The sequence below is a fragment of the Lissotriton helveticus genome, chromosome 5_1, assembly GCF_964261635.1.
Source record: "Lissotriton helveticus chromosome 5_1, aLisHel1.1, whole genome shotgun sequence".
Lineage (NCBI taxonomy): Eukaryota > Metazoa > Chordata > Amphibia > Caudata > Salamandridae > Lissotriton > Lissotriton helveticus.
In genome coordinates this window covers 1,675,327,457-1,675,347,937 of record NC_136065.1, presented here as the reverse complement: position 1 = coordinate 1,675,347,937, position 20,481 = coordinate 1,675,327,457, and the positions used below count along the sequence as shown (strand labels likewise).

At 46.9% G+C, this 20,481-nt stretch overlaps 1 protein-coding gene across 1 annotated transcript in view; it reads left to right on the top strand.

Annotated features, from left to right (window-relative positions):
* LOC144755713 (copine-6-like) overlaps positions 1 to 20,481 on the top strand; it is a 452,209-nt gene that overhangs the window by 100,869 nt on the left and 330,859 nt on the right. The window lies entirely within an intron of this gene.

Below are 20,481 nucleotides of genomic sequence, written 5' to 3'. Positions count from 1 at the left end.
TAAGCAGACCACTCTTACCCAGTCCAAAGATCAGGGCTTGATCCATCACCGTTATTTATCTCACTGCCCCATCCCAGCTCAGAACCTGGCTATATGCAAATTAGTCTGTCCCTGGCCCAGTGCATCATGGGAACAGGGCAGACCAAACTACCAAGCCAATTCTTCACCAGAAAGGAGACAAGCTACCGGGGACCGGTTTCTGGCATTTCAGCCTCTTCGGCCCGGCTTGCTTGAATCCTGATGGAGCAGTGAGAAAGGGACTCATGTCTGAGTATACCCTGCCACACCTATAGTGGCCAAAAACGATACAGAAAAGGGGGTGGTGATGAACAGAGTGTCTGAATTAAGCAGACCACTCTTACCCAGTCCAAAGATCAGGGCTTGATCCATCACCGTTATTTATCTCACTGCCCCATCCCAGCTCAGAACCTGGCTATATGCAAATTAGTCTGTCCCTGGCCCAGTGCATCATGGGAACAGGGCAGACCAAACTACCAAGCCAATTCTTCACCAGAAAGGAGACAAGCTACCGGGGACCGGTTTCTGGCATTTCAGCCTCTTCGGCCCGGCTTGCTTGAATCCTGATGGAGCAGTGAGAAAGGGACTCATGTCTGAGTATACCCTGCCACACCTATAGTGGCCAAAAACGATACAGAAAAGGGGGTGGTGATGAACAGAGTGTCTGAATTAAGCAGACCACTCTTACCCAGTCCAAAGATCAGGGCTTGATCCATCACCGTTATTTATCTCACTGCCCCATCCCAGCTCAGAACCTGGCTATATGCAAATTAGTCTGTCCCTGGCCCAGTGCATCATGGGAACAGGGCAGACCAAACTACCAAGCCAATTCTTCACCAGAAAGGAGACAAGCTACCGGGGACCGGTTTCTGGCATTTCAGCCTCTTCGGCCCGGCTTGCTTGAATCCTGATGGAGCAGTGAGAAAGGGACTCATGTCTGAGTATACCCTGCCACACCTATAGTGGCCAAAAACGATACAGAAAAGGGGGTGGTGATGAACAGAGTGTCTGAATTAAGCAGACCACTCTTACCCAGTCCAAAGATCAGGGCTTGATCCATCACCGTTATTTATCTCACTGCCCCATCCCAGCTCAGAACCTGGCTATATGCAAATTAGTCTGTCCCTGGCCCAGTGCATCATGGGAACAGGGCAGACCAAACTACCAAGCCAATTCTTCACCAGAAAGGAGACAAGCTACCGGGGACCGGTTTCTGGCATTTCAGCCTCTTCGGCCCGGCTTGCTTGAATCCTGATGGAGCAGTGAGAAAGGGACTCATGTCTGAGTATACCCTGCCACACCTATAGTGGCCAAAAACGATACAGAAAAGGGGGTGGTGATGAACAGAGTGTCTGAATTAAGCAGACCACTCTTACCCAGTCCAAAGATCAGGGCTTGATCCATCACCGTTATTTATCTCACTGCCCCATCCCAGCTCAGAACCTGGCTATATGCAAATTAGTCTGTCCCTGGCCCAGTGCATCATGGGAACAGGGCAGACCAAACTACCAAGCCAATTCTTCACCAGAAAGGAGACAAGCTACCGGGAACCGGTTTCTGGCATTTCAGCCTCTTCGGCCCGGCTTGCTTGAATCCTGATGGAGCAGTGAGAAAGGGACTCATGTCTGAGTATACCCTGCCACACCTATAGTGGCCAAAAACGATACAGAAAAGGGGGTGGTGATGAACAGAGTGTCTGAATTAAGCAGACCACTCTTACCCAGTCCAAAGATCAGGGCTTGATCCATCACCGTTATTTATCTCACTGCCCCATCCCAGCTCAGAACCTGGCTATATGCAAATTAGTCTGTCCCTGGCCCAGTGCATCATGGGAACAGGGCAGACCAAACTACCAAGCCAATTCTTCACCAGAAAGGAGACAAGCTACCGGGGACCGGTTTCTGGCATTTCAGCCTCTTCGGCCCGGCTTGCTTGAATCCTGATGGAGCAGTGAGAAAGGGACTCATGTCTGAGTATACCCTGCCACACCTATAGTGGCCAAAAACGATACAGAAAAGGGGGTGGTGATGAACAGAGTGTCTGAATTAAGCAGACCACTCTTACCCAGTCCAAAGATCAGGGCTTGATAATGGCAGAAACCGGTCCCCGGAAGCTTGTTTCCTTCCCAGTATAAGAATTGGCTTGGTAGTTTGGTTTGCCCTGTTCCCATCATGCACTGGGACAGGAACAGACTAATTTGCATAAAGCCAAGTTCTGAGCTGGGATGGTGCAGTGAGCTAAAAAACGGTGATGGATCAAGCCCTGATCTTTGGACTGGGTAAGAGTGGTCTGCTTAATTCAGGCACTCTGTTCATCACCACCCCCTTTTCTGAATCATTTTGTCCACCATAAGCGTGGAAGGGTATACTCAGATGTGAGTCCCTTGCTCATTGCACCATCAGGATTCAAGCAAGCCGGGCCGACGACGCCTGAAATGGCAGAAACCGGTCCCCGGAAGCTTGTTTCCTTCCCAGTATAAGAATTGGCTTGGTAGTTTGGTTTGCCCTGTTCCCATCATGCACTGGGACAGGAACAGACTAATTTGCATAAAGCCAAGTTCTGAGCTGGGATGGTGCAGTGAGCTAAAAAACGGTGATGGATCAAGCCCTGATCTTTGGACTGGGTAAGAGTGGTCTGCTTAATTCAGGCACTCTGTTCATCACCACCCCCTTTTCTGAATCATTTTGTCCACCATAAGCGTGGAAGGGTATACTCAGATGTGAGTCCCTTGCTCATTGCACCATCAGGATTCAAGCAAGCCGGGCCGACGACGCCTGAAATGGCAGAAACCGGTCCCCGGAAGCTTGTTTCCTTCCCAGTATAAGAATTGGCTTGGTAGTTTGGTTTGCCCTGTTCCCATCATGCACTGGGACAGGAACAGACTAATTTGCATAAAGCCAAGTTCTGAGCTGGGATGGTGCAGTGAGCTAAAAAACGGTGATGGATCAAGCCCTGATCTTTGGACTGGGTAAGAGTGGTCTGCTTAATTCAGGCACTCTGTTCATCACCACCCCCTTTTCTGAATCATTTTGTCCACCATTAGCGTGGAAGGGTATACTCAGATGTGAGTCCCTTGCTCATTGCACCATCAGGATTCAAGCAAGCCGGGCCGACGACGCCTGAAATGGCAGAAACCGGTCCCCGGAAGCTTGTTTCCTTCCCAGTATAAGAATTGGCTTGGTAGTTTGGTTTGCCCTGTTCCCATCATGCACTGGGACAGGAACAGACTAATTTGCATAAAGCCAAGTTCTGAGCTGGGATGGTGCAGTGAGCTAAAAAACGGTGATGGATCAAGCCCTGATCTTTGGACTGGGTAAGAGTGGTCTGCTTAATTCAGGCACTCTGTTCATCACCACCCCCTTTTCTGAATCATTTTGTCCACCATAAGCGTGGAAGGGTATACTCAGAGGTGAGTCCCTTGCTCATTGCACCATCAGGATTCAAGCAAGCCGGGCCGACGACGCCTGAAATGGCAGAAACCGGTCCCCGGAAGCTTGTTTCCTTCCCAGTATAAGAATTGGCTTGGTAGTTTGGTTTGCCCTGTTCCCATCATGCACTGGGACAGGAACAGACTAATTTGCATAAAGCCAAGTTCTGAGCTGGGATGGTGCAGTGAGCTAAAAAACGGTGATGGATCAAGCCCTGATCTTTGGACTGGGTAAGAGTGGTCTGCTTAATTCAGGCACTCTGTTCATCACCACCCCCTTTTCTGAATCATTTTGTCCACCATAAGCGTGGAAGGGTATACTCAGATGTGAGTCCCTTGCTCATTGCACCATCAGGATTCAAGCAAGCCGGGCCGACGACGCCTGAAATGGCAGAAACCGGTCCCCGGAAGCTTGTTTCCTTCCCAGTATAAGAATTGGCTTGGTAGTTTGGTTTGCCCTGTTCCCATCATGCACTGGGACAGGAACAGACTAATTTGCATAAAGCCAAGTTCTGAGCTGGGATGGTGCAGTGAGCTAAAAAACGGTGATGGATCAAGCCCTGATCTTTGGACTGGGTAAGAGTGGTCTGCTTAATTCAGGCACTCTGTTCATCACCACCCCCTTTTCTGAATCGTGAAAGAGGCAGAGACAGTCTGCTGGTCAGGTCTGCAGCTATCATTATTGCAACACTTGCAGTTACCTTGGGTCTCAGGAGTGTGAGGGGCTCTCAACACCCCAAGTATCAGGAGTTGGCTGATATATTTGCTCTTTTATAAGGGTCACAGTTAGTGTGGATTATCAGCTACAGAAAAAGAACTCCTGAATGGAAATACTGCCCCCTGCACTCGTCCAGGATCTTTCCACTCCCCCAAGTAGTGCCATAAAGTTTTCGAGGGGGGCCCGACTTGTAAAAATCTTGCTCAGGGGGGCTCACAGCAAAAAAATTTGAAGACCTCTGACTTAGGGGGAAGAAGCCACATGGATTTAGGGAGAGGAAGCAACGTGGACTTAGGGAGAAGAAGCCACATGGGCTTAGGGAGAAGACACAACATGGACTTAGGGAGAAGAAGCAACATGGACAAGAGGCCGGCGTTTGAAGCACTTATAGCTACGCCCCTGCATAATTAGCAACACACACACACACGTGGAGTAGAAATAAATGGCTGATATGGGAAGCCTTGCTTCACACAGGCAGCTGCATGATGCTACCGAAGGAAAGAACCACTGCATGCAGCCGGACTGCTCAGTGAGCTGATCCCGGCACGCAACAAGGTGGCTCAGTGAGCCAGATGTGTCTCAGCAGAGGAGTGTAGCGCTTAACATAGATGCTTGCCACGGCAGAATATGAGCTCTAGTGGATGTTGCCGTGCCTTCGTACAGAATGAGACGGTCTCTCTCTGTACTTAGAGCGCGCTGTGTGCAGGGGAAAGGAGACTGCTGATTACACGATGCTGCTGTCGTGTGCATGGCTGCCATCTGAGACCCTTTCAGCCATCACGCTCTATAGAAAGCAGCACTCAGAACTGTCCGAGGAGACTCATTTATCAGCCCATGCCGATCTAGAAAGTGCTATGTTAAAGTGCCAAACGCGGCGTGCTGTGGGTAAAAGTGAACAGCGCCGGAACGTTTCAGGCACAGGCTCTCCGAGGCTGCGGACAGAGCGAGTTGGGGGTCTTTATTTCGGGGTGCGGCTGATTAGACCCGACCTTCCCCCGACCCCCGCACATGCAGCTCCTGCAGATGGGCCGTTGACTGCAGCAAATGCAGCGGCGGACCTGGACACTGCGGGCGACGAGGCCGGGGCGGGAGACTGGGTGGGGGCGAGGGCCGCAGCCCCCGCCAGCACCCACTGAAGCCGCCCCAGCCTCGGGTCATCGTCACTCGGCGCCTTCGGGAAGCGACCTTTTACATTAATTGTTGTTAACGTATATTTCAGGAGTTTGTAAGGGCATTATGTGGCGCCTAATATAGGAAAAACATTGCTCATGGCACTCTAGGTACATTTTTCAATAGACTTCATTCAGATAGCCGATAATACCGACTTTCTTGGGTCTGGATGTATACCCTGGGTCGTTTAGCTTTAGAAACCGAGGTTGCACGTCGTCTGTACACTCCGCGGCGCCACCTATAGCTGCTTGAACCCAACAGAGACCGAACAAGCGTTTGGTCAAAAATCTGAGTCGTTGGCCGAAAAGAAGCCCAGTGTTGGCATCAGTAAATTTCACGTTAAAAACTGACATCACGAGAGTTCTCTGACCTGTGCCAGTGGAGAATCCGGCGCCCGCTGCAGCGTGCCCGCCTTCATAATGACCCTTTCAATCACTAAATACACTTGGCACAAATGAGGCCTGCCCCCGTATGCCAACCGTCTTTTCACTTTTGAAGTGCCATATTACTCTTACCTAAAATTCTGAGCACCTTATAATTGGACTAACTCGAGCTAATGAGTAATGATAAGGAACAAGATATATTGGCTTTGTGAAGGATTCATTGTCCAAGCAGGGACGCCTCAGCTCATTGTCCCGTGATCCTGGGCAAACCACTTTATCTCCCTGTGCCTATAAAACATGAATGTGAACCTGTATAATGTGACCGTTGATCATGTAAAGCGCTTCAATACCGTTGGGTCGGGCCCAGTCGCGCTATATAAACATCTGTACTTGGTGACTTGGTCCATGCACCACATAAAAACACAAGATCCAGTAGAGATTGTCACCTGACTTGTGGACCAGGGTCGAATTTTCACAGATTGCTAACTTTTCAAACTGCACAGTTTTGCGCCCTTTGTAACTTAGCTATTGAGGTCTCCGGCAAGCCGAGGTGAAGAGTATGCAGTAGCTATTCTTTATAGAACACATGCAAAGACTATTGGAATATGAAGATAGTGTTGTAGGAAGTGGAGAGTGTTCCTCAAGAGACTCAGTAATTTGAAGGAAGATGGGGAAAGATCATTTATCTGGTCTTCAAAAGAGAGGTCATCCTTACCTCCTCGTCCATCTTCATGACAGTCTTTATTGGGTGAGTAGCCCCACGAAGCCCCATGGACCCACCGCGTCGTCAATAAAATACAGATAAAAATATTAAAACAATCGCGCTACCCGCCGGCCGACTTTTCCGGAGTGCGGAGGGGGACGGGGGGGGGGGGGAGGATCGGGCTGCTGCAGCTGCGCAAGTAGATTTCTGGGCACAAACTAGCCCGCGCATGCGCAGATGGTTTCCCTGTGATTTTCCCCTTAGAGAGAGGACCAGGGGGCGGGCCGCAGCCCCCGGGGTTGCACAGGGCGACTGGGCGAGCAGTCATGGTGCCCCCTCAGCCAATCCTGGCGCCCGCTCGGCCAGGGAGACCCGTTTCGTTCACACTCGGGTAAACACACTGTCATTTTTATTCGTTGTGGTTTCTTTAAACATTGGTGAGATTAAATAGTGTACTGGTAATTAAAGAGTTTGCTACTGTGCCATAATTTAGACTAACACTGTCTGCGCTGCTCAGACGTAATGTGTGTGTTCTTCTTTTCACGTCATCCGGTTTTCTGGTTCTTGATGCTGTTTATCACTGAAGCTCATTTTGTGCAGCTGGGCTGTTTTTGAGCAAATTTTAGGACTCCTCCGGGAGTTCCGCAGACTTGAGAAATGCATTTTTTGCTCGGTAGGCTCGGCAGAGGGTCCTGTAAAGAGTATTGCTGATGTGTTGTCTTAATCGCCGGCATTCCGAGAGTGGAATTCTCTCTTTTTGCAGTTGCAAACAGTGTTATGTTTGTAAAACGTTATGCCCCCCAATAGGCTGTTGGGGGCATAACGTGCTACAAGGTCATCTGAAAACAAATGCACTGATTAATTACCCCAGAGACGGCATATGGTGGGTGCATGAATGAATGATATATGGATGCAGGATGGTTGGGTGGATGGATGGATGGGTGGATGCATGAATGATGTATGGATGGATGCATGCATGATGGGTGGATGCATGATGGATGGATGGGTGGATGCATGAATGAATGATGTATGGATGCAGGGTGGGTGGATGGATGGGTGGATGCATGAATGATGTATGGATGGATGCATGGATGCATGGATGCAAGCATGATGGGTGGATGCATGATGGATGGATGGGTGGATGGATGCATGAATGATGTATGGATGGATGCATTCATGGATGCATGCATGATGGGTGGATGCATGATGGATGGATGGGTGGATGGATGCATGAATGATGTATGGATGGATGCATTCATGGATGCATGCATGATGGGTGGATGCATGATGGATGGATGGGTGGATGGATGGATGGGTGGATGGATGGATGGGTGGGTGCATGAATGAATGATGTATGGATGCAGGATGGGTGGGTGGATAGATGGGTGGATGCATGAATGATGTATGGATGGATGCAAGGTGGTTCGGGCTCGCTCGCTGCGCTCGATCGCTGCGGTGCAATATGCAAATTAGTTTACGCCACACCACTTTCAAATGTCACCAGCCGCCCCTGGTGAGATATCATCACTGACAATATAAGCAAATCCAAAAAGAAACTACTAAAATAGCCGAACGATCCTCTTTCTGTGCTTAGAGCATATAGAGGAAACAGTCATGCTGCACTTCCTGCTTTTTCATTTCTGTCAACAAATGGTACCCATAGTTATCGGAAAAAGTAATAGGTTTTTTAATGTTTTTAAGTCAGCACTTTGCTGTATCAAACCTTTATACTTGTACTGACCCCCATATTAGGTGCTGCAGAGCATGCCGGGGTTTCGGGTTCTCGCGACCCAATGCAACCTACTCTAGCCGCCGCGATCATTTGGAGAGCTTCAAATTAGAACCGGCTTTAGTGATCTGAAACTTTGTTGGCGTTCAAAGCTTTGGGCGGGTAGTCTGTGTCTTCTTTGAAGCGCAGTGAGCTCGCAAGAGGCCGAGGGCCATGAGACCTGGTTGCTAGGCAACACTTCAGGCGGGAAGCGACCGGCAATCAGTTCTATTTAAAAGCAGATACTTGTCAGAAACTCTTGTGCTACTGCACCATTTGAATGCTCTGTTGCTGAATTGTGGATGGGCAAAGTGAAATCTAAAAGGAATACTGTCGATGGTGGATCCCGCAGACATTCTAAAACAAGTCATAACAAGGTGCAAATCAGCCTTTGAAGCATGTTAGAGTGAAATATCTACACCTGGTAGTGTTTTAATTACGTTCCAGTAAATATCGGGAGCCATTAAAGTTGCTCTCTTTGTTAAATATATATTTGCAATGCAATGGGTCTCGCCTTTGAGACCTAATATGCATTTAGCTATGATGTGCCCTCATTCCTCGCCCGTTCATTTACAGTGCACTAACTAATCTCCCTGAAACACATAGATACAACTCGTGCTTGCTATAGTGATAAGACTTGTTTGCAAGTTTTCACCAAATTACCACCATCCCCCCACTTAAAACCGCAGGTGCATGTTCACCTATGTGGCATTCCCTCTGCGTCACAATTCCGGCATTTTATGGGCATCTTTACCACAGTCTGCATGCTCTCAAGTGCCTTGGCGGGACATTTGTTTCCTTGTGTGCTCTATAGAAAGAAAATCCACTAACTCCTGCTTAAATATATACACACATCGTGGTGCATTCCACAACAGCATGTGTGCCACAGGAATAAAGAATGCACGTCTTCAGATAAAGCTGATCTATCTACCTGCATGCACGATTGCACGTGAACTTTATTGCTACCATGCCATTGCCTGGCAGGCGTCACCAACCTCCAACAGCGCGACTCTCACACAAAATGTGAATGAACATGTTAATCGCTGCCACAAGCGTTTAGCGGTTATCAGAATAAATCAGCTACTCACAGATGCTACTTCCCAAGGGGCGTGTGCATACCAGCCAATGACCCGTATGAATGCACGTGTATAAGGGATGAGGCGTAATAGGCAGAAAGCTGTCAGGGGAACTGTAGGCTAGCGAGAAACATGCAAATGTGCCGCACATCAACACATAAATATAAAGCAGATCACATTGCAAACAAATATGTGAATCGCGCAGTAAGTGTACGTTTTCGCCTTTATGTCAAATTAGCTCGATCTTTGCATGTGTGGTTAATTCAATGGGGCTCTGTCAGAACGTATAGCCTTGTACTCTATAGAATGAGATGCACGCGCATTATCCAAAATGTCTTCCTCCTCACATCAACGAGATGGCATTTTTCCACTATAATCAATGGTAACTTAGGCGGACGAGCACTAGAGAACATGAATGATGCAGCTTCCACTACACATTCACAACACAAAGATACACAAAACACCTGCAAACTCATGTCATCTTCCAAGCTAAACAGCGGAGGCACGCCAGCAGTATCCGGCAGTGGATACATTGAAATCCGACTTACCAGTTGAAGATCGGCGGATTCCTGTACTTGCATTCGTGAGTCCCAGCTCAAGGACAGGATGAAGGTAGATTAAAAACACATTTTAAAGCACAATCATAGCATTTCCTACTCACCATGGCTCCGTCTGAAGGGAAAAGGGCCTCCTTCTTCTCGTCCAATGCTGATAATGCTCCCCGGGATACGGCAAGCCGTAAATGCTTGTGGTATTTGAAAACACCGGCCTGGGCCTACGGTAAACCGTACATGCGTGTGGTAATTTGTTGCGCATGCGTACAATGTAAGGCATCGCGCCCATGCAAGACGAATAGTGCAAATGCACCCACGAATCGAATAGCTAACAAAGACTGAAAATGCAATAGGACGCGTATTTATGTGAGTCCTATTGCATTTATAATGGAAGTGAAGACGTAAAAAAAGGCACGAAGAGAAGGGGGTGGGAAGGTGTTGGTGGTAGAAGAAGTCACAGAGTACGGGAGGGAACACGGAGAGTCAGGGGATTAAAACTGTTTATGAAGTAAAGGGGCCGATAGCCTCGAAAGGGTAAAAATTACGACATGCCCGTCAGTAGGTAGGATTACCAAGCCAACCACCAATCAGAATGCAGAAAATATGATGCAAGCTAATCAAAAATAAGGCTGGAAAGTGGTCGGAGCTTCCCCCTCTATACTGTATACACTAAGCCTGGGCGTAGTGGGGCGTAGTGGGGCTCCGCGGAGCTACGCGGAGAGGGCGAGAAGCTACGCCCACTCCCGCACTCCGCGTAGCCCCACTACGCACCTCCTTCCCGCTCTCCCCTACATACTTTATTTAAGCAATTACACTGATTAAAACAATTTTAAAGCACTTACCTTGTCCGGGGCTCGTCCGGGGCTCCCTCTTTGAATAGCGTCCTTTTCCTGGATACCAATGCGGCCGCCCGCGCATGCGCATTTGTTTCCAGGAAAAGGACGCTATTCAAAGAGGGAGCCCCGGACGAGCCCCGGACAAGGTAAGTGCTTTAAAATTGTTTTAATCAGTGTAATTGCTTAAATAAAGTATCTAGTGGAGGGCGGGAGGGAGGCGGGTGGCGGCCGACTCGGCTACGCTCACGGAGTGGGCGTAGTGTTGCCGGCTACGCTGCCTACGCAAAATGCGTAGAAGGCAACACTACGCCTACTCCGTGGGCGTAGCCGATTCCTCCGCCCAGGGTTAGTATACACCATCTCTCGATGAAACAGCTCATGCGCTGCCTAGCTGAGACCTAAAAAGGAAGAAAGCAACAAGGGTGGTTTGACTCTAAATGTACACAAGCCTACACTAAATTAAAACGGGAAACACATAAGACTCCCAGAAATCCAATTGATATGAGACAGGCTAGAGGGGCCTATAGGCTAGCACTTAAGGAATGCAAAGCAACTATGAGAAATGATGATTGGATAGCATTGCATGAAGCCTGTCTTTCCAAAGCCAGCTCAGCCTTTTGGAAAGCTGTGAAATTCCCCTTCTTGATACCTGGTGATGGCCCGACCATTGAAATAGCTATTACAGAAGACGAATTGATCGAGCACTTCTCCATGATGTACAACTGCAGTGAGAGTGCAGAGGCTGCAGATAGCCAACCGCATGGAGATGTTGCTTTGGCAGCCCTAACAAACCAGAACGATCTCCAGTTCACTTTAGACGAGGTCAACCGCACTATATTGGCAAGTTTGGGGGGCAATACCCCTGCGCCCGATGGGGTCCCAGTAGACCTATATAAGTCAAACATGATGTTATGGGGCCCGTTATTAACCCAGGTAATCAATGCGAGCGATTCCTCTCATTTTATAACAAGCTGGTCAGAATCTATTATAGTGCCTATTTTTAAACCTTTTCATGCTCGTGTCGGCCAACGGCTGATGTGGGCACTACCTCGCGGGTGCTGCGAACGACCGTTGGCCGACGCAGACCCCGCCCACTCTGTAGAACGCCCGCCCCGCGGCGGAATGTCCGTCGTGGTAAACGGGTTAAAAAGGGGGATCGTCAGGATCCTGGTTGCTATAGGCCAATATCCTTATTACTCTCCCTGGTAAAAGTGACTGGTCGTATTATTTTAAAACGACTGCAGGATTGGGCAGAGGACAACAAGGTTGTCTCTGATATTCAGTACGTTTTTCGTGAGGGCTTAGGAACCGTAGACCAGAGTTTAGATTTAAGCATCATCGTAGGGAAGTACATCTGTGCCAAGAAGGTTAGGCTGTTTTTTAGCATTTGTGGATCACACAGCAGCCTTTGACTGCGTTAAGCACAGTAAGCCCTGGAAGAGCAAGGTTGCGTGCTAGCCCCCTTTCTTTTTAACCTTTAAATTAATGGCTTGGGCGAGGCTCTGGTAAGGGATTGCCAAGCTCTCCCACAAATAGACGGAAGCCCTATACCGGCACTCCTATATGCAAATGACGCCATCCTGATACCTCGTACTCAAGTGGGACTGCAAAGGGTTTTAAACAGTTTATCACTTTTTATGTCCAATCTCGTCGTTCAGAGTAAACACATCGAAAACTTTTATTATGAGATTTGATAGTGCCAGCCAAAGGTGTAGGACATGTACATAGACAAGCAAAAGCTAGAGTTTACCAAAAGATTTTCATATCTTGGTATTTTATTTGACAGGAACGAGTCTTGGTCACACATTGTGCAAGTCAAAATATTGTCATTTATGAAGGCCACAGCGGCCCTTGCTAATTTTTCAAGAAAGTTGGGTAGGAGGCCTCCAGTGGAGTTTAAGAGATTTATATGAAATGTGTCTCCACAGCGATGTATGGTGCCAGGCCCGGACTGGGCATTGCGGGCACCGGGCAATCCCCCGGTAGGCCGCATGGGTGGGGGGCGGTTTTGGGCCCATGGGGGCCGTTTTTGTTAAAGGGCCGTTTTTGCAGCAAATCGGCCGAAAACCGGCCGTGGCAAAGAGAGCGGTCGCACCCCCCCGGGGGTGGGGGCCGGTCGAGCGCTCTTTGCCAGGGCCGGTTTTATTTCCCAGTCCGGCCCTGTATGGTGCGGGGGTTTGGGCTTGTGTTGATTTGCACCCAATACGAAAAGTGGAAAAGGCGTTTCTAAGATATATTCTAGCAGTCCCGAATAACATGTTTTCTTATGTTTGCCACTCAGATTTGGGTATGCCATACATTGCAGATCTTACAAAAATGGAAGCCATTCTTTTATGGCACAGAATATGGACATCGACAAAAATTTTACTCAATCAAGATATTTTAAAGGACAGGCTTAATTTGGAAGGGGCCTTAACCATCCTGTGGCTAAGATACATTCGGAATTTTATGTGTGACCTGGGCCACTTAAATTATTACACTAAGCCAAGTACCATGGCCACCATCACAAGGAAAGAGTAAAAAAAAAAAGAGAGTGTTGTTAGAAACATTCAGGCTATCGACAGAGATCACAAAGCCTACTGTACTGTCCAACCAACGGATTTTGATAACTTTTAATAGTCAACCTTATTGAAATGTTGTACTGGGTGGTTATGACAGGTTCTTGCTAACCAGATTCAGATTTGGGATTGTACATAGACTTATAGGTTTCCCAGAGGTGAATGACTGGTCACGAACGATGCATCTATGTCCCTGCGATGACCATTCAGAACAATCAACTTTACATGTTGTTTTCTTTTGTAGATTTTATGATGGAGCTAGGAAAACGTGGATTGCTCCAATTTAAATTTGTTTTGGTATCAGACATGGTTGTCCTGCGCTTATTGCATTACAGTTTTTGGAAAATTAACATATAGTTTGGAGAGTAGTAATGTTTCCAAAAAGTGTACTTAGTTGTGGGAAACGTGTTGTATTATGAATGTCTGGTCCTATTATGAAATATGAGATAGTAATGAAATGAATTTTTTTTTATATTTGATTTTCTTATTTTTATTGTGTAATGCGGTTTTATGTGCTTTTATGATTATCTATGACAGTAATCGAATAAAGCGTTGCTTGACTTGACTTGACTGTTGAGACCCATCCTGATGAGACTGTTGCTGTACCTGCCTCTGGGAAGAGAATTACTATGGTTTCTATCCTGCAGTCAGATGCTACTGACTGCTGTGTAATCTGCCTTTGTGGAGGACCCCTCTCCAGCTGCAGCTCCCAGAATGGTGGTTTATCCTTTAGATTCATGAATGGAGGATGAAGATGAGGACATTTGTGGCTGTTTTGTTCAGTACCCTCAGCGAGCTGAAGTCCTTTAGCACTTGAGGGACTGTTTGTCCACTCCTTTGATGTCGGAACCAGCTGAAGAGGAGGACTCTTTCAGTCAATATTAAAAAAATGAGACTGACAGTCTTTCACTTAATTCTTCAGTCAGGAAGGTCTTGACGCACGAATGGAGCAATGTGGAGAACAGTCTAACTATGAAATTCAGTCCTCCTTAAAGATTTTCATTCTCTTGCTGACCAAGATCTATCAGTGCATCCACTTTCAGATACCCTGTCTATGATGGAGCCGCAAGTGAGGTTTGTAGCAGATATTTCATTCAATGCACTAGGAGCAGCAGCTGCGGCTTCAGAAGCATCCATTGAGGCAGGAAGACATCTTTGCATGTGCTTCTGTAAAGCGGACTCGGCTCAGAAGAATAAGCAGATGTATCTTTCTTTCTCCAGTTACAAGATTTTTGGGACCAGTTAGAGGGAATGGTCCAGACGTCAGCAGGGGCCTGGAAGTTTCCGACTCATGTTCGATCTGTTACAAGAGGGCGGGGTTTGTCTTCAGAAGAGCATTTGGTCCAGCCTCAACCTCCTAAACTGGCCAGACATTTCATGGCAGGAATTGTGGCTACGGGGCCCCTGCAGCTATTAAGTCCCAGTTTGAGCCTACTTCACCAGCAAAAACGCTGCAATTTTCAAAGGCATGACTGTCCCTATCTGTTGCATTGCATCAAAGAGCTTCTCAAAAGCAGCAGTCATTCTAATCCCAGGAGCTGAGCAGTGGCGTAGCTGGGTGGGTGGGGAGGCAAACTGCCTCAGGCGGCACTGTTTTTGGGAGTGGCGGAGGTCCCCTGAGATTAAGTCGGCTGGCGGCCTCCAGACCCCACCCTCCCCCCACACCTCCTCCCGGAACAAGTCATCCATCGGCCACCAACCTTAGGGGTGGGCCCAGGTGGCAGTAACTCTAGCTACGCCACTGACGCTGAGAGAGGAAGGGACTGTTATTCATACATTTTCTTAATATGGAAAGCATCTACTGCTACAGACTGGTTCTAGATCTCAAGTCAGTAAACAGCTACATACCTTACCAGAGTTGCAATATGCTGACTTTAGGGAACATCTAATCACTGCTGTAGAGGTACAGTTTCCTCACTAAATATCGACTTGAGAGATCCTTATTTGGATATAGCAATGTGTATTCACTGCCAGAGATTTCTCCAGTTTTGTTTTCAGGACAGGCGCTTCCAGTTGATTCCAGTTTTTATAGCATGAGCACGAAGAACCAAGGACAGAAGATCCAAGGTGCCTTCTCATCTGAGGAATCTACCAGTGAAGCGACCAGCATCAGCCAGGACGTTTTTTGTTGTTCAAGGTGGTATGGCAAGGACTGTGTTGATTGTTCTTGTGGCTCAAATCCAGTTGTATTCACTAGTTCATCACCTGTTAATACACTGGGTTCCACGTTCACAGGGCTACAGTCTGCTAGTTCCTATGTAACCACAGATTTCTCACGATCCTCACTGGTGACTACAGTCATATACCTTGAGCAAGAGATCACCTTTCCTTAATCCCTCTCAACAGGTGATCACAAAAGATGCTACTGGGAAACGCGGGGCTAACTTTGGAAAACAGATAGATTTATGGCAAATAGGATCTCCAGCTCCTTCTGAGAACATCCAGTAGAAAGGAGTTGAAAGCCATTGACCTAACCCTGTTGTTCTTTGCCGCCATCTCGCTCAATCAGCCAGTCAGGATTCTCCATTGTCAGGAGCTGTGTGACTCACTGGAGGGGTGTAGGGAGGGAGAGGGAGGGCAGACCATCCTCTCTTGCTCTCTTGACTCATGAGATTTGCAAATGGGAGGCGGCTCATCGCCTCAACCTAGATACAGTAAATAGTTTTTGGAAAGGAGAATTTGCTTGCACTCAGTTGCTCTTGTCCATCTTCAGCATTGATGCTCCTTCATCCTACAGTTTTTCAACATATACGACCTTATTTAGAGTTTGGTGGATGGGTTGTTTCATCGTAAAAATTATGATATTCTGTACGTATTACATGTGCATTATATCATATGACACTTGTAATACAGTGGACGGAATATCGATCACCTTTGTGACAGTGCATCCCATCCTCCAAATTCTTAATTGTGGTTGATTCTGTTTGCCACCAATGTGTATGCCCAACTCCCAAGTTTTGCAGAGGCATGGGCAGTGGATGCATTTTCAGTGATCTGGCCTCACGGCTTCTGTATAACTTTGCTTCAAATACCCTTATTCCCCGGGCTCTACAGAAGGCCCTGTCGGATCATGTGGAGTTTATTTTAGGGGTACCTTATTGGGCCAGGTGGAATTGGTTCCCACTCTTCCTCCAGCTATCAGTGGCAACTCAATGGTTGCTTCCTGTTGATCCCATTTATTATCCCTTGCCTTCAACAGATCATTCGTAGCCGGTCTGCAGTTGGGAGTCTGGAGCTTGAAAGGTTTGACTCTTCAAGCTCTGGGATGTTCAGAGGAGGTTGGCTCATTGATTCAACAGTCCATGTGTCTAGGTATGCTAAAGCTTTATGCTAGAAATTGGAGGTGTTTTTTCTTCTTGTTGTACAGCAAGGTCATTAACCAATTTCTTGTGTAATCCTATTAACATCTTAGATTTCTTGATGGATGGGTTAACATTAGGGATAACAGTCTCTACATTTCATAGCCAGTTGGAGCCAATCCAGGTGTTCCGGAAGTCTGAGGTTCACAATTTAAACTCCTGGGCATCTAGACTTTTGAGAAACTTTTTCTGAAGAAGCCTGAGGTTCATTTCCCAATTCCACCCTGGGATATGCCCTTATTGTAGGAGGCTGGCTTAGTATATGATGCACACTTATTCAAGTGGTGCACATTGCACCAATCCTGGGAACCCTTATGGTGGTTTTAGTGGTCTTTGATAACGATAGAAAGGTCTCAAAGTGGTAGCTGTGAAGAGCAGCTTTCAGGCTTATCTTGAAGGAGTGTTAACTAGCTCGTTTTACAAGTTTAATCTGTAGTGTAAGCTAGGTGAAAAGAAACAACAAAGTGTTTAGCAAAAATAAGTCCAGGGGGAGACCAAACCGTATACTAAGAAAGTGGAATGCGAACTGTAAAGGAGAACTGGACTTGGACCAGAAGACCCAGAGGAGCCATGGACTCAAGGAACCACCCAAAGTAAGTACCCAAGAACTCTACTGAGGCTGTGTGCAGAGTGGGAATACAGCCGCATGTCCAATGGAAGTCAATGGAGAAGTCACAGTTACAGTTTTGAAGAAAAAGGACCCTTCCCAGAGGTCCCAGAAGAAACCCTTTGGAAGACAGAAGGCAGCCACCCCACCCCTGAATGCTCCGAGAACCAGGTTACCTACATCAGGGAAGAGCTTTGTTTGGCTGGTAGCAAACCATCTGGCATGGTCGCTGAACATCAGAGCCAACAGGCTCAATCGACATTCTCTTGACCATGAGTGGTATCTCCATCTGGAGGTGGTCCAGTATGTCTTTGCTGAGTGGAGCACTCCTCAGGTGGATCTGTTTACCATTCATAACAACACATATTGCCTTCAATTCTGTGCCCTCCAGTATCTGCTACAAGGTGCCTTTAGGAACTTGTTTCCATTTTGGTGGAATTTTCCATACCCAAGATTCATCAGGCTCTGAGGAATATTCACCAAGACCTTGCCCCAGACAACATCATTGAGAAGGGTGTGGCACACAGCCCTCCTGCACCTCTCCCTGTGTCCCCTGCTCATTCTCCTCACAGGGCTGACCATCTCTCCCAGTTGGAGGGCAGGTTCTACACCCCAAAACTCCAGAGCTCCACTTTCATGCCAGGAGATTGAGCAAGGACATTTGAGCCCATTCCAACTGCAAGCAGAAGTAGTAGATGTCATTCTTTCTGCTCGCCAGGATCCCACCAAGACAGTTGACTCTGGAAGGTGGAACAGTTTTCTTGCTTGGTGTGCTGAGAACAGTGTTAATCCCTCGAAGGCCAGTTTTTTAGACATTCTAAAGTTTGCACTGTCTCTAGCTTTCAAAACTGTTTTTCTGGTTGTCATTACTACTATGAGACGTGTCAGTGAGTTACAACCACTGAACGTGCACAGTTCTTCTCTTGTTTTTCCCTGACAAGTTGATCCTTTGAGCCACAGCTACTTTCCTGCCAAAGGTGATGACCCCTTTCCATCCAGGTCAATCCATTACCCCTCCTTCCTTTTATCCTCCTCCACATCCCACTACGGAGGAGTCATAGGCTGGATCTGAAAAGGGTGGTTAGTTATTATATTAAGCACATCAAGGATTTCTGAACAGATGACCAGCTCTTCGTAAGGTACTTGGACAGCATGGAATGGCCATTTTCCCTTTCTGTTCTCCAGACCTTCCTTGTCTGACTATTCTTTCAAGTCCATCCTCCACATGGCCTATTGCTTAGTAATCTATTCAAAAGGTGATGAATCTGCAAGTAAAAGTATCCATCAGAAGAAAGGTATTTACCTTTGTAACATTCTTTCTGGTGGTTACCTGCAGATCCCTCACTGATCCCACCCATCCATTCTTGAAGAATAGGCATCTAATAATTATTATTAGTAAGACACATCTTGGACCAGTTGTGGAGTCCCAGCTCAGGCTAAACTCTCCACCATGGGAGGGGTCTGAGCAAGCCATGAAGGTTATGAGGTTGTTACTGCATAGCAGCTTTATTGCTGCCTCTGCCCAAAACCAAAATCAATTATTGCCAGTAGTTGAAGTGTAGATACAGGACATAAATCATGATAAAGGCAGAGCTATATTCACAGGGGTAGTGAATAGCTTTTGGATTCAGACTATGCTATGATGATAAGTGTGATCCCCCAATATTGCTAACGAGTCCGCAAGTTTTAAGCAAAAAATGGTGAGGGCAGCAGTGGGTGCATTGTGTAACCTGTACATCACAGGAGCATGCAAGGCATGCCCATTGCCTTGGTAAACATCCTTTACAACAAAACTTTTTCCACGCAGTACCTTTACAACGCAGGAATTACAACGCAAGTCGTTACAACGACTTGCGCTGGAGGGCGCTGTAGGATAGGGAATAGTTTAATTTACTATCCAAAACCTTCCCTACTATCCACGGGGACTGGAGTTGGAATAGTAAATTAAACTATTCACTATCCAGCGCCCCCCAACGCAAGCCGTTGTAACGACTTGCGTTGTAAGTAAAACCTGCGTTGTAAAGGTATGCATGGAAAAAGCATGCGTTGTAACGACATACATCCATTGCCTTGAACCCCAGTACTGTCATGCAGTTGCAGGTATGGTTCTTCAGTCCAAGAGCCTAATACTTTGTTAGTATATTATCTCTTCAGTTGCAGGGTGGTTGCAGTTGAGCTGAAGAAATGGCCTCTTTGACTTTAAGCTTCAAAACAAAGTGCATTATAGTTAATTTACAATTCTCATCATTCAATGCACATATGACATTGAACATTCCACTTGTATATTGTTTCTTACTGTAACAATTATTATTAAGGTTTCAAGTTAGTTGTTGCACCGTACCTTATTAACATTGATGTCGTTCTCATCCTTCTCACCTCATTGGTGTGAGAAAAAAAGATGGAAAACTGACGTCTCGACCACTGGGTAGGCACTTTATGGCTCCAGTGAAATAATTGTGGCATTGGTTCTGGAGCCAACATAGAGCCAGCGTCCTTCTGCTAGCGTTGTCGAGCCATTGCAAACGTTTCTGGGTCCATTCTCACACCTGGGATTTTCAAAAGGTGAGGAATCTGCAGGTAGGTCGAACATTGACTCTAGAGATTTTTTCGGAAGGTAAGTAACTTTTTCTTTATGTGCACCTTGTCTGCTAGGAAGCACCATCACTGTGCTGTTAAAATTACGTTTGATGGTTATTACTTCTTATAATTTAAATTTGGCATTGCAAGTACATGGATACCACTTTTAAGTGACATCATGCTTTCTTTTTATCTTTCTCTTCATATAGTGGCATGCGCTAAAAACAAAATTAGTAAGCATTGCATTAGCCCTTTTGGTTTTGTCAGTGCATGTTAATTCTGGAATGGGAACACGGACTTTACTACAGTTCTGGTGACACGAGCAGCCTGAGGGGTACGTGTTGCCGTGGCGCCTGTGGCACCAGTCTCTGCCTGACATGGTTTGTGTACAGGGAACAGTGGAGAACAGAGTAACACTCACTGACACAAACATTGACATACAAAACTAAGGGACTCGTACAAGTTTCTATTTACTCACCGTTTTGCAGTTATAGATACTAATAAAAACAAAACACATAATTAGCCACAAGCCGTACAGTTTGGCGAAATGTGGGATAGGTACTTTCCCGTTGTGTAGGTATAGAGGGAGTGAACTACCACAAATCTACACCCCCTCATTACCTCTGAGTCAATGTCTGAAATGCAGTCACACAAAACAGAGTCAATCAGATAGATCAGGAAATCAAACCATTTTTCTAAGGTTGGAACAGTGCTCAGCTCGATGCCT